We start from the raw sequence: 11,343 nt of genomic DNA, 5'->3' as shown, positions 1-11,343 counted from the left end.
TTGCCAGTTGTCTCTATGGCAAATTTTCTGTACTTGACCAGCTATTTAGACAGGTGAATGGATGCCTAAAAGTCCCGGCCATTCCCCTTACCTTAGCAAAGAGACTGGCCTGAGCAGTCCAGCAGTTCCTTCTGCTACAAACTTCCATCTCACAGATACCCAACCACAGGCTGGGAGGCGACTCTCAGGAAACCTCTGCCCCCAATCCCATTAGAAATATATTAGGAAAGATGTCATTGTCTCATGATACGTTAGCATATTTCACTGCTCCAAATGAATCTCACCAGTTCTGTGGCAGAAAATGGCAGGTTGTACTTCACACGGTGCCTTAGTTTCACACACACACATGGAACCTAGAGGTAAGATGCGTTTGCTTCCCACGCAGAACGTCAGCTTCTAGAGAGCAAGGGTTTAAACTCCATCAATGGGAATTCAAGTAAACATGTGCTGCGTGCAAACAACATTAAAAAACACACAGCTGAGACAAAGTTTTACCAGGGATGGATATCAGAGAACAGGGGATATAGTATCCTCCCTCTTCCACACAAGAGATGGGCACATGTCAGGCATGGTTGTCCTTTGTTTTTATTTTTATTTTTTACTGGATCCCTGAGAACCACCAACTGCAGCCAATTGTACAGAGCTTAGCAAGACAGACATTCACAAATTAAAGAAAGGGCAAAAGATACTTCTGAGCACAGGCTCAGCCCAAGAATCTGTTTTCATTAACAGAATTGGGTTCTCATCCTTTTCACGCCAAAACAAAAACCACTCTTTTTAAATAATTTTTTTATTAGATTTTCCACAATGATAACACAAACCACAAAGCAAAATGATACACGAAAACAGAAAAAGAAAAAGAAAAAAGGGAACAATAAACAGATAAACAATAACAACAAACTTAATTCTTCACAAATCCAACCTTTTAAACATCTTGGTTGACTTTCTCAAATCCCTCCCTTCTGAGTTTCCTTGTAGTTAAAAGTAACAGCTTTCCAATATCATTATTAAACTAAAACAATTTCCAGTTATAGTCCATCTTATTCACTTTTCTTAACATTCTAAATCCCATTTATTTAATTATAACTTAGTTTAATCCTAGGCCTATTTGTTTCTTTCAAGTAATTTCTATTTTTTTATATTTCAATATTTATTCAAATAGTCCTTAAATTTCCTCTAATCCTCCCTCTTGCAACTCCTCTTCTTTCTGGTCGCGGATTCTTCCAGCCAGGCTAGCTCCAAAAAGTCCATCATCTTCATCTGCCATTCTTCTATTGTCAGTATTTCTTGCAATTTCCAATTTTTGGTAGTTCTTGTGTTTTCCAATTTTTAGCAAGTAATATTCGGGCGGCCGTTGTGGCATACAAAAATAATTTAACATCTTTCTTGGGCAATACCAAACCTGTTATTCCAAGAAGAAAGGCCTCTGGTTTCTTAATAAATGTATATTTCAACATTTTTTTCAGTTCATTATAAATCTTCTCCCAGAAGTCTTTCACCTTGGGACAAGTCCACCACATATGGAAAAAAGTACCTTCTTTTTCTTTACATTTCCAACAAAGGTTATCACAATTGTGATAAATCTTTGCTAGTTTTACAGGGGTCATGTACCATCTATACATCATCTTCATAATATTTTCCTTTAACATCGTACATGCCATGAACTTGACCCCTTTCCTCCATAGCCTCTCCCAATCCTCCATCATTATATTATGTCCCACATTTTTTGCCTAATCAGTCATAACCGATTTAACTTGTTCATTCTTTGTATGCCACTCCAACAACAAATTATATATTTTAGACATATTCTTATCCTTAAAGGTAAAGGTAAAGGTACCCCTGCCCGTATGGGCCAGTCTTGACAGACTCTGGGGTTGTGCGCCCATCTCACTCAAGAGGCTGGGGGCCAGTGCTGTCCGGAGACACTTCTGGGTCACGTGGCCAGCGTGACATTGCTGCTCTGGCGAGCCATCGCAGCACACGGAACGCCGTTTACCTTCCCGCTGGTAAGCGGTCCCTATTTATCTACTTGCACCCGGGGGTGCTTTCGAACTGCTAGGTTGGCAGGCGCTGGGACCGAGCAGCGGGAGCGCACCCTGCCGTGGGGATTCGAACCGCCGACCTTTCGATCGGCAAGCCCTAGGCACTGAGGCTTTTACCCACAGCGCCACCTGCGTCCCATTCTTATCCTTAGTATGAAACAAAAACCACTCTTAGTCCCTCCTGAGATTTTTTTATTTTTCACTTCAGGGAAGAGCAGGCAGGTGGAGGGAGTGTTTTCAATGCTGCGATTGTTTAACAGCGAAAAGTCAGGCCAACTTGCCCATTTGCTGCAAGTCACACACCTTTTGCAACCCTGCTCTGCTTCCATTGTTCTGCCACTAATTGCCCTTTGTACTACCCACAGCCCTCTGAGCACCGGAAGCCACAGAAACACTTACGGCTTTAACTTACAACTACTAAATGCCAAATCCCAGTCATAACGATGTGAAAAATGCTAAATTCATCGCTAGGCATCCACTAAAATCCTCTAAATTTTGTGATGCGCAAGGCATTAGTCACACATTTAAAGCAGTGTCCAAAAAAGAAACACAGGGTAGTTTATGAAATATTATTTTTTGCTGGCAAGAGGACAAGAAATAATTGGACATTAAATCAAGAAAATGGGAAGGATGGAACAGCAAATCAAGGCAAATGGGGAAAAATTAGGTCTTAGTGTAGGGAAATGTATCTACATTGATCCTTGACAGTTCCAGCATAGATAAACTAGCTATATATCTTCACTTTTACCCCTTTTAGCAGTGTGCAGGTCTGGAATGATTGGGTATTTACCGGGGTCCACAAGACTGGCAAAGGACCTATTGCCCCAAGAGGGTTACCATTCCTACCTGATTGTATAAAGCATTCAAGAAGGTCAGAGGCAGCGTAAGAAAACCCTCTGATTTTGCATGCCAAATCTTCCACGCTAAGCACCTTGCCTAAGCCTAAGAATCTCTGAAATCCCAATTGACACGACAGGAACATGTGACAGGGTAGAGAAGAGTTCCTTCTGTCAAGAGACTTTCAGGTAACCATAGTTTATTTTCATGCTACCCAGAACCAAAATCTACCAACAACATTGAGAAAAGCATACAGAACTGATACAGAATCACCCCCTGTCCTGACATAGTCATCCCAATCTCTTTTAAATGCCTCTATCCCTGATCCAAAGGCAGTGCTGTAGCTACAGGGGTGGGAGGTAGGGGTGGGCTAGCCAGGTATTTTGCCCTGGGGGGCATGTGGGAGGGGTATGAAACTGGGACTTTGACCTGTGTGAAATAAAGCCTAGTTTCACTGTTGCCAAAGGTAATAATCTTTAGGCCTATTTTCTTTCTTTTTAATCAGTTTTTTATTGGTTTTCATACATATATCATATATTATTCAACTTAACCAAACAATGGTTTTATAAATTCCCCTCCCTCCATTTCCATTTCCGGTTTGTTAAACCGCTTGTTGCATTCTGCTGTTTACATATAGTAGTATATTATCACATTGTTATCTTTCTTGTTCTCTCTAATTACATTATGTATGTTTATTTAAACCCTGCCAAAGAGTCCATACTTTTATCGTATATTGTTTCTGCAAATATGTTACAAAAGGTTCCCATTCTTTTCCAAAGCCACTATTATCTTTTTCATGCAGTTTATCTGTCAATTTTGCTAATTCTGCATATTCCATCAACTTTTCATGCCATTGTTCTTTGGATGGTATTTCTCCCGTCTTCCACTTTTGTGCTATTAAAATTCTTGCTGCTGTTGTCGCACACATAAATAGTGCCCTCAATTCTTTCTTCACATCTTGTCCTAAAATACTCAACAGAAAAGCTTCTGGTTCTTTAGGCTTGTTTTCAGAGTCACCAGGCACAATCCACCAAAAAATTCTCCTGCAAAGTAAAATGAATGGGAGCTATGTGAGAGTTGATTGTAGAGACCTGGCCTCAGTTTATTTTAGCTTTTTGGTGAGAAAGAAAAATGTTTTCATTCAACTGGACATTCAGGTCAGTTTGATTCCCCCAGATGTTTCATTATGTTTCAATGGCTCAGCTTTAACCTGTCACCGTCTGGTTTGATTCTTGATCCCTCAGAGCCTCCAGCACCACGGATAGCTCCCAGTGAGCCACTTGCTCCAATAAAGGTCCAGAGCAGAGGAGCCTTTTAAAGCAGTGTTTCCCAACCTTGTGCCTCCAGCTGTTTTTGGACTACAATTCCCATCATCCCTTGCCACTGGTCTTGCTAGTCAGGGATGATGGGAGTTGTAGTTCAAAAACAGCTGGAGGCACAAGGTTGGGAAACACTGTTTTAAAGCTCCTGCCAGGTTACCTCTTCCAGGTTCCCTCCTCCTCCTCCTCCTCATTGCTTCTAACTTTAAATTCTTAAAAGGACAACCCTCTGGCCCAAAGATGAGGTCTTCTCCTCCATTCCATAGCTTCCCACCTGCTGCATTCTCTGCACCATTGGACTGGTGAGGTCCTGTGGGAGGCATTTAGTTCCTCAGGAGAAGGTGTCCATGAAGATCCAGCCTCTGGGACCACAGGCATAGGAGATTCTTCTGAAGGCTCATGTCCATCAGGACTGATTGGTCTCCCAATGTCCAGAGGCAGACTCAGAGCCCTGCACCTCAGCTGGCTCCTTAGCTGGAGATTCTGCAGCCCCCAATTCCTCATCTTCATCGCTGCTGAGCTTGGGGGTCATGACATAACTTGTCTGCTGGCTGCTTTTGCGTTAGTTGCTCTGATTTTAAAATGGTCTGGTTTTTTGTTTCTGTTTTACTATTTATTGTAGCTATATAAGTTGCCTTGGGAATGAACAATTTTATAAATGAATAAAGAAAGTTAAGCGTTGAGGGTGTAAGGGCAGAGTGTGCCTCCAGTATTAATTCAGAAAAAGTGTGCCTCAGCTATTAGAAGTCTGGGAAATGCTGCCCTGCAGTTTAGACAGCAAAATCTTCTCAGCAGCTCCATCATTCAATCTCCCACTAGGTTTAGACCTCATCAAACTGCCAGCATTTGGGTGAAGAGCCACTCACACCCTCAGGGGTTTGAATTCCAAATGGATCTCAGGGAAAAAAGCATCTTGAAAAGTGTTTGGATGGTGCTTTCCTTTCCATTTTAACCTTTAGTTTGTCTCCACGTTGCTGTCAAACCTTCTGCTTGAATTCCATTCCTCAACTGTTATTGTGGCAGTAACTGAAAAGGCGAGTCGCAGAGGGTTAAGGAACAGCTGCAAGAAGATAATTAATGCTCTCTAACATTTTCGTGCAGCCTTTAGCACCTTGCCGTGACACAGCCTGCAACATCTGTGCTTCTCAGCAGCTAAGCCGTAAAAAATTAAATAAAAAAAAAATGCCCCCCCCCAATTGCTCTTCACCAAGCAATTGTCACCCATCCAGGCACAATCAAGGCAACAACATTTAAAATAGCTTGGAAAAAAGGATAAGGACTTTGAAGACGCAGATGCCGGGTCCTCCAGAGTTGCAAAGTGGTGCTTGTTGAATCCTTTCCCACTTATATAACTGATTCTTAATGCCATGCAAGGCCCACAGAGGATCTTTTGGGATGCTTTGGCAGGGGAAAGAAGTTCCAGGCAGATCTCACATTCAGCTCCTGCTGAAACAGGCTTGGTTCTGATTCAGATCTTGGCTGCTCTACTCTCTCCCTGTAAAACAGAGTCACTGATGCAGCCAGCATCCCTCTGAACAGCTGGGCTGTGTGATCCTGCGCATTTTTACTTGGACGGCAGCCCCACTGAGTTCAATGAGGGAATAAGCCCTTAATTTGCTTGAAGCTCTGCTTTGAATGGTCAAGAAAATAAGTGGATGATGGGAGTGAAAACCACAGAGGAGGCGGCAAACTCACACCGTTTTACCTTCAGGTGAGTGAATGAGTAAATCAAGTGAGCAACTTGCCTCTCAATGAAGGCCATTAATTTATTCCCCGATGCTTCTGGTGATATGATATATGCCTAACCTTGTAATAGCCTCCTCACTTTCTGTGGCATATTGAAACTTATTGGAGTGGTATCCAACTAAAGCCCACAGCATATGCAGAAACCACCTTTTTGACTGCTGGACCCACCATTGATCTCATCCTCTCAATCTGCCAGAGCCTGTCTTTGCACGCAGCGGAAGTCCCTAACTCACTGAGGGTTTGAGACCCATCAGCTCTCCTCACCTGGTTTGGGGAAACAATTGTGTAAATCCAGACTGCCCCCCCCCCAGGGCAACATATTGGCTCCTATCTTTGTTAAGCATTTTTAAGCTTTCCCCCCTTCTCCTCCTTCTATACTCAGCACTTTGCCTTATGCTATTTGACTACTTGATCTAAGAACTTTCTGCTTTCTCCTCCTTTTCCTTGATTGGGTGGGCTGGAAGGTGGCTTGGGGGGCCATTAGTATCATTGTTATCTGACTGCTTATCTTAAAAATATTAACAAGGAAAAAACAACATATATTTTGAGAAGGTGGTTCAAAATTCTGGGCTACTTTAAAATAGCATTTCGTTTCCACGAGAAATTACATTTTAGTGTTTGCCCTAACAGCAGAATGGCTCTCCACCTCCCTGCTTTCTCTTTCACTGTGTCTTTCCCTCACCCCTTTAACATGGTCACAAGGAGGCGATCGAAGGCTTTCTTTGTGCAATCCCTCATCCCCTCTCCTCTGCCGGCATGGCCACAAGGAGGAGATTACAAACTTTTCCTTCTGTTTTCAACTAGCTGCTGTGGTTGTGTCCAAATAAAGAACTGTAGTTAGTGTCAACTATGTTTTTTAGAGAAACAGTTTTAAGTATATTTAAGGAAACTACAAACTGGAAACTACGACCCGGGTGGCGCTGTGGGTAAAACCTCAGCGCCTAGGACTTGCCGATCGCATGGTCGGCAGTTCGAATCCCCATGGCGGGGTGAGCTCCCGTCGTTCGGTCCCAGCTCCTGCCCACCTAGCAGTTCGAAAGCACCCTTAGGTGCAAGTAGATAAATAGGTACCGCTTTATAGCGGGAAGGTAAACGGCGTTTCCGTTTGCTGCGCTGGTGCTGGCTTGCCAGAGCAGCTTCGTCACGCTGGCCACGTGACCCGGAAGTGTCTGCGGACAGCGCTGGCTCCCGGCCTCTAGAGTGAGATGAGCGCACAACCCTAGAGTCTGTCAAGACTGGCCCGTACGGGCAGGGGTACCTTTACCTTTACCTTTACAAACTAAAGTTGACTTGTTTTCCCTAAACCATAGTTAATGGTAACCACAATTTGTTCTGGTTTGGACACAACAAGAAGCCGTGGTTAACTGAAAATGGAAGCAAAAGTGTCTAATCTCCTCCTTGTGGCTGTGGCAAAGGTGGAGATGGGTATACCAGAGCCAAAGGCTTGCTGCTGCTTGTGCACATAATACTATATTTGTGAATGCAGCCACTGACTTCATGGAACATTTAGCACTGTGTGTCCTAGTGCAAGTCTGCAATGTATTTTCACATTACCTTTTACAACTAAGGCTGCACCTGTGGCACTGAAGTTTCCCTTCACATTTAAGTTTATACCATGCTGTGATGACATAGGACATTTAAGCTCAGTCTTGGGAGGGGGGCACTGGAACCACCCATCACTCATGAATGACATAAAGCAACATCTAATTTAGTAAAAAGGTAAAGGTACCCCTGCCCGTACGGGCCAGTCTTGACAGACTCTAGGGTTGTGCGCTCATCTCACTCTATAGGCCGGGAGCCAGCGCTGTCCGCAGACACTTCCGGGTCACGTGGCCAGCGTGACATCGCTGCTCTGGCGAGCCAGCGCAGCACACGGAAACGCCGTTTACCTTCCCGCCGGTAAGCGGTCCCTATTTATCTACTTTCACCCGGGGGTGCTTTTGAACTGCTAGGTTGGCAGGCGCTGGGACCGAACAATGGGAGCGCACCCCGCTGCGGGGATTCGAACCACCGACCTTTCGATCGGCAAGCCCTAGGCGCTGAGGCTTTTACCCACAGCGCCACCCGTGTCCCTATCTAATTTAGTAGCTAGCAGCTTTTTACACTGCATTGTTTTGTCTAACAAGCTCAAGATTTGTGATTAGCTTGGTATTTATCTCGGAAGGGACAAAATAGATCTATGGTAGCAAATATCCTTGCTCTCTGTCTGGTAGAATTAGCAAACTTCTCAACCAGAATTCAAAACTCTAGCTCAGCCTTCCCCATCCTGGTGCCCTTCAGATGCTCTGGATGACAACCTGCAGCAGCCCTGGCCCAGAAGGACATGTGTTTGCCTTATAACAAAATTCCCAGTGTTGTGTACACTGATGACACTCATCTTCATCATTGCAATAATGACTGACAGCTGGTATAATAGACTAGCCAAGATCCTGCTCTCAAATCTCACCTCTACCATGAACTTATTAGGTGGCTATCTGGCAACCTCAGCCAACCATCTGCAGAGTGAGTGTAACAATACTAACCTAATTTACAGAAATACTGTGGGATTCCACAAACTGTGTTTGTTAAGTGCTTTGGAGAATATTAAGCACCATTTAAAGGCTGAACATCATTATCCAAAGATGTTATTATCGTGCATGGAAACAGGCAAGCTATTTTTCAAGTATATGCCAGTGTGCTTAAGAAAAGAGTGAGCACACATACATTTTGCTGCTACAAGAGGGGAATAGAATTACACAGATTTGCTGCTGTAAGGGGAACACAATCCCTTGAAAAAGGCTGAGCATGTAAAAAGGGTAATTAGCCAATATCCAGCTGTTTTGCATCTGTTATGCCATTGAGTGAAGTGATACACTGGCTCAAATCCTCTCTGAAGGGTCACATGGCAGATATTAAGCTATAGAGATGATTCCCTCCGTTCTTCCTGAAGTGCAGCTTTGCATCGTTGAATTTCTTTCCCCAAGGCCACGGTGCCCACTGGCCTGTTCTTCAAGTAGAAAAATCTTTAATTAGGAAGATTCATTGATCCAGAGAAGGGCCAGAAGATGCTGAACATCTTCTCCAAAGGGATATTTTCCCATTGTCCTTTTAAATTAGAATTGCTTTGGTATGGGGTAGATGGAAGAGCTCTTTTCTACTCTAAGGACCCTGTGATATATGTATTTTTTTCCACTCGGCTTGGTAACTAATGGAGAAAAACTCAGATCCTTGGTACAATCTTGCTAAATTGCCTTGATGGTAAGGCTCAAGCTAGACATCAGGCTACAGATGTGCCGGGCCTGGGGTTTTTATTTCCACGACTTCTGTGCATGTGGGGCTCTTGTGCCCGCCCCCCAAGCAGTATGTACAAGTTACTGCTGGCATCCACCTGTCTCAGGAGACAATGGAGGAGTGTGCCTTTAGGGGTGAAGTCAAACTCTTGGAAGGTTGCAGCGCCTGCTGTGGCTGTAGAGACCGATATGGGAGAGACATGTTTTGTTGCAGCTGGGGAAGATGAAGGTGTTGGATTGTGCTGCTGCAGAAGCACCAGGGCTTTTCTTCTCTCTGTGCTCCTCCCAGTGGTCATTCCTCCTCTGGTCACTGCTATGTATACACAGCCTGATTGTCTCCATGCACTGCAGTCATCTGCAATGGATTCCCACCAAATGGGGCTGATGCTGCCAGTCTTCATTTCACATTTGCAGACATCTTTATAATGCAGAGTTGGTTTGCCAACTGGCCTGGTGCTTGGAGACAAGTCCCCATAGAGCACCTCCTTGGGGATCCTGCCATCTTCCATTCTGTGGATGTGACCAAGCCAGCATAAACATCATGGAGACAGGAGTGTGAACATGCTGGATATGTGGGCTTGGGAGAGCACATCTTTGTCTGAGACTCTGTGATGCTCAAAAACTTCCTGTTGCAGCACATGTGGAAGGCGTTGAGGCATTGTTCCTGGCAGGTGTAAATCGCCCACATCTCCCTACTGTAAAGCAGCTTGCTCAACACTCAAGCCTGGTAGACTCTCATCTTGGTCTTGCTTGTTAGCAACACCCCTTTGGAGAGGTGAGCCATTGCCATAGCTGCCTTGCCAATGCGTTTGTCCAGCTTAGTATTGATGGAGACAATGCTGGTTATGGTGGATCCCAGGTAGACAAAATCTCAAGTCTGTGATCACCAATGCTCATGCATGGAGTGCTGGCAATGTCTTGATCTGGAATGTTGGTCTTCGTCAGGCTGATGGGTGAGGCTAAAGAAGGGGAAGGAGCAAGAAAGAGTGGTGACAGAGAAGGGACTGCTCCATCCACATTTGGCTTTCCTCGCCTTCTGTGATGGCCTGGGATTCGGACTCAGAGGCTGAACCCGAGGAATCCCAGCCTGCACAGGAGTCCCCGTCTCCAGAACCAGCTGAGGCGGGGCTGGGGCCTGAGCCTAAAGGGTCCTCACCTGTGCTGGATCCTCAGGTGCAGGCACCAGCTGAGTCTGCTCTGGTCCCTGAAGTGATGGAGGACCCATTGCTTGCAGTTGTTCCACTCTCAGCCCTGTCAGGGGAAGAGGAGGTTGCCTCTGGGTCTGGTAACCCTCTAGCCTCTCCTGAGCTGCAGAGGCTCAGGGCAGAGAGGTGGAGGGAACTAAGTTCCTGCAGGAGGAGTGCTTGCCTCCAGGCTAGGAGAGGCGAGTCACCTGTGGACTGGGGCCACCCTATGCCTTGGGGCAGATAAAAGCCAGCCAGCCCAGTCCCGGGTTGTGGGAGCAATGTTGTTGTTAGCCTGTTCCTGCCTGCACCCTGTCCTGCTCCTCTGCCAGAGTTCCTGACCCCACCCGACTCCCCGCCTTGGACCCAGCTACAGCTTTGATGGACAGCCTTCATACCGCACCATCGACCTCAGACTGGACTCGGACCTCACCTCTTGGTTAGCCCCCGGGACTAGACACCTTCTGAGCACTGACATCAGCCCCTCTCACTACCACCATGGTAACGCAGTCCTCTGCAGAAAAAAAGATCCTACCTCTATAGTCCAAAGAGAAATGTTCAGTTATGTTCTTAAGCCTTGGGAGAAAGAAGCTGCTCAGCCCCAGAGTTAGACAAAGGAAGCCCAGAGGAACCTTTTTAAACTGAACCTTAAAACAGAAGCAAGGTCTATTACAGCTAAGACAGACCCCACCCAATGTTTTATTGACTACTTCCCAGATGCACTGGGTGCTGGGTATTACTGTTGCCATTTGCGTTGAGCACACTGGAGGTACCTTTAGGAGTCTTCTGTTGTCTGCACATCTAACCGTAAGTTAAAGAGGTGAAGACAGCACAGAGGAGACCTAATCAGAAGAGTCTATGTATGGCAGCTTTTATTTTTATATTGGGCTTGGTTACCCAGAGCTTGGTTTTAGAAACTCTGGGGCTGAGAAGCTCCTTTATCCCC

The sequence above is a fragment of the Podarcis muralis genome, chromosome 5, assembly GCF_964188315.1.
Source record: "Podarcis muralis chromosome 5, rPodMur119.hap1.1, whole genome shotgun sequence".
NCBI lineage: Eukaryota > Metazoa > Chordata > Lepidosauria > Squamata > Lacertidae > Podarcis > Podarcis muralis.
Note: the sequence above shows the minus strand (reverse complement) of the source record.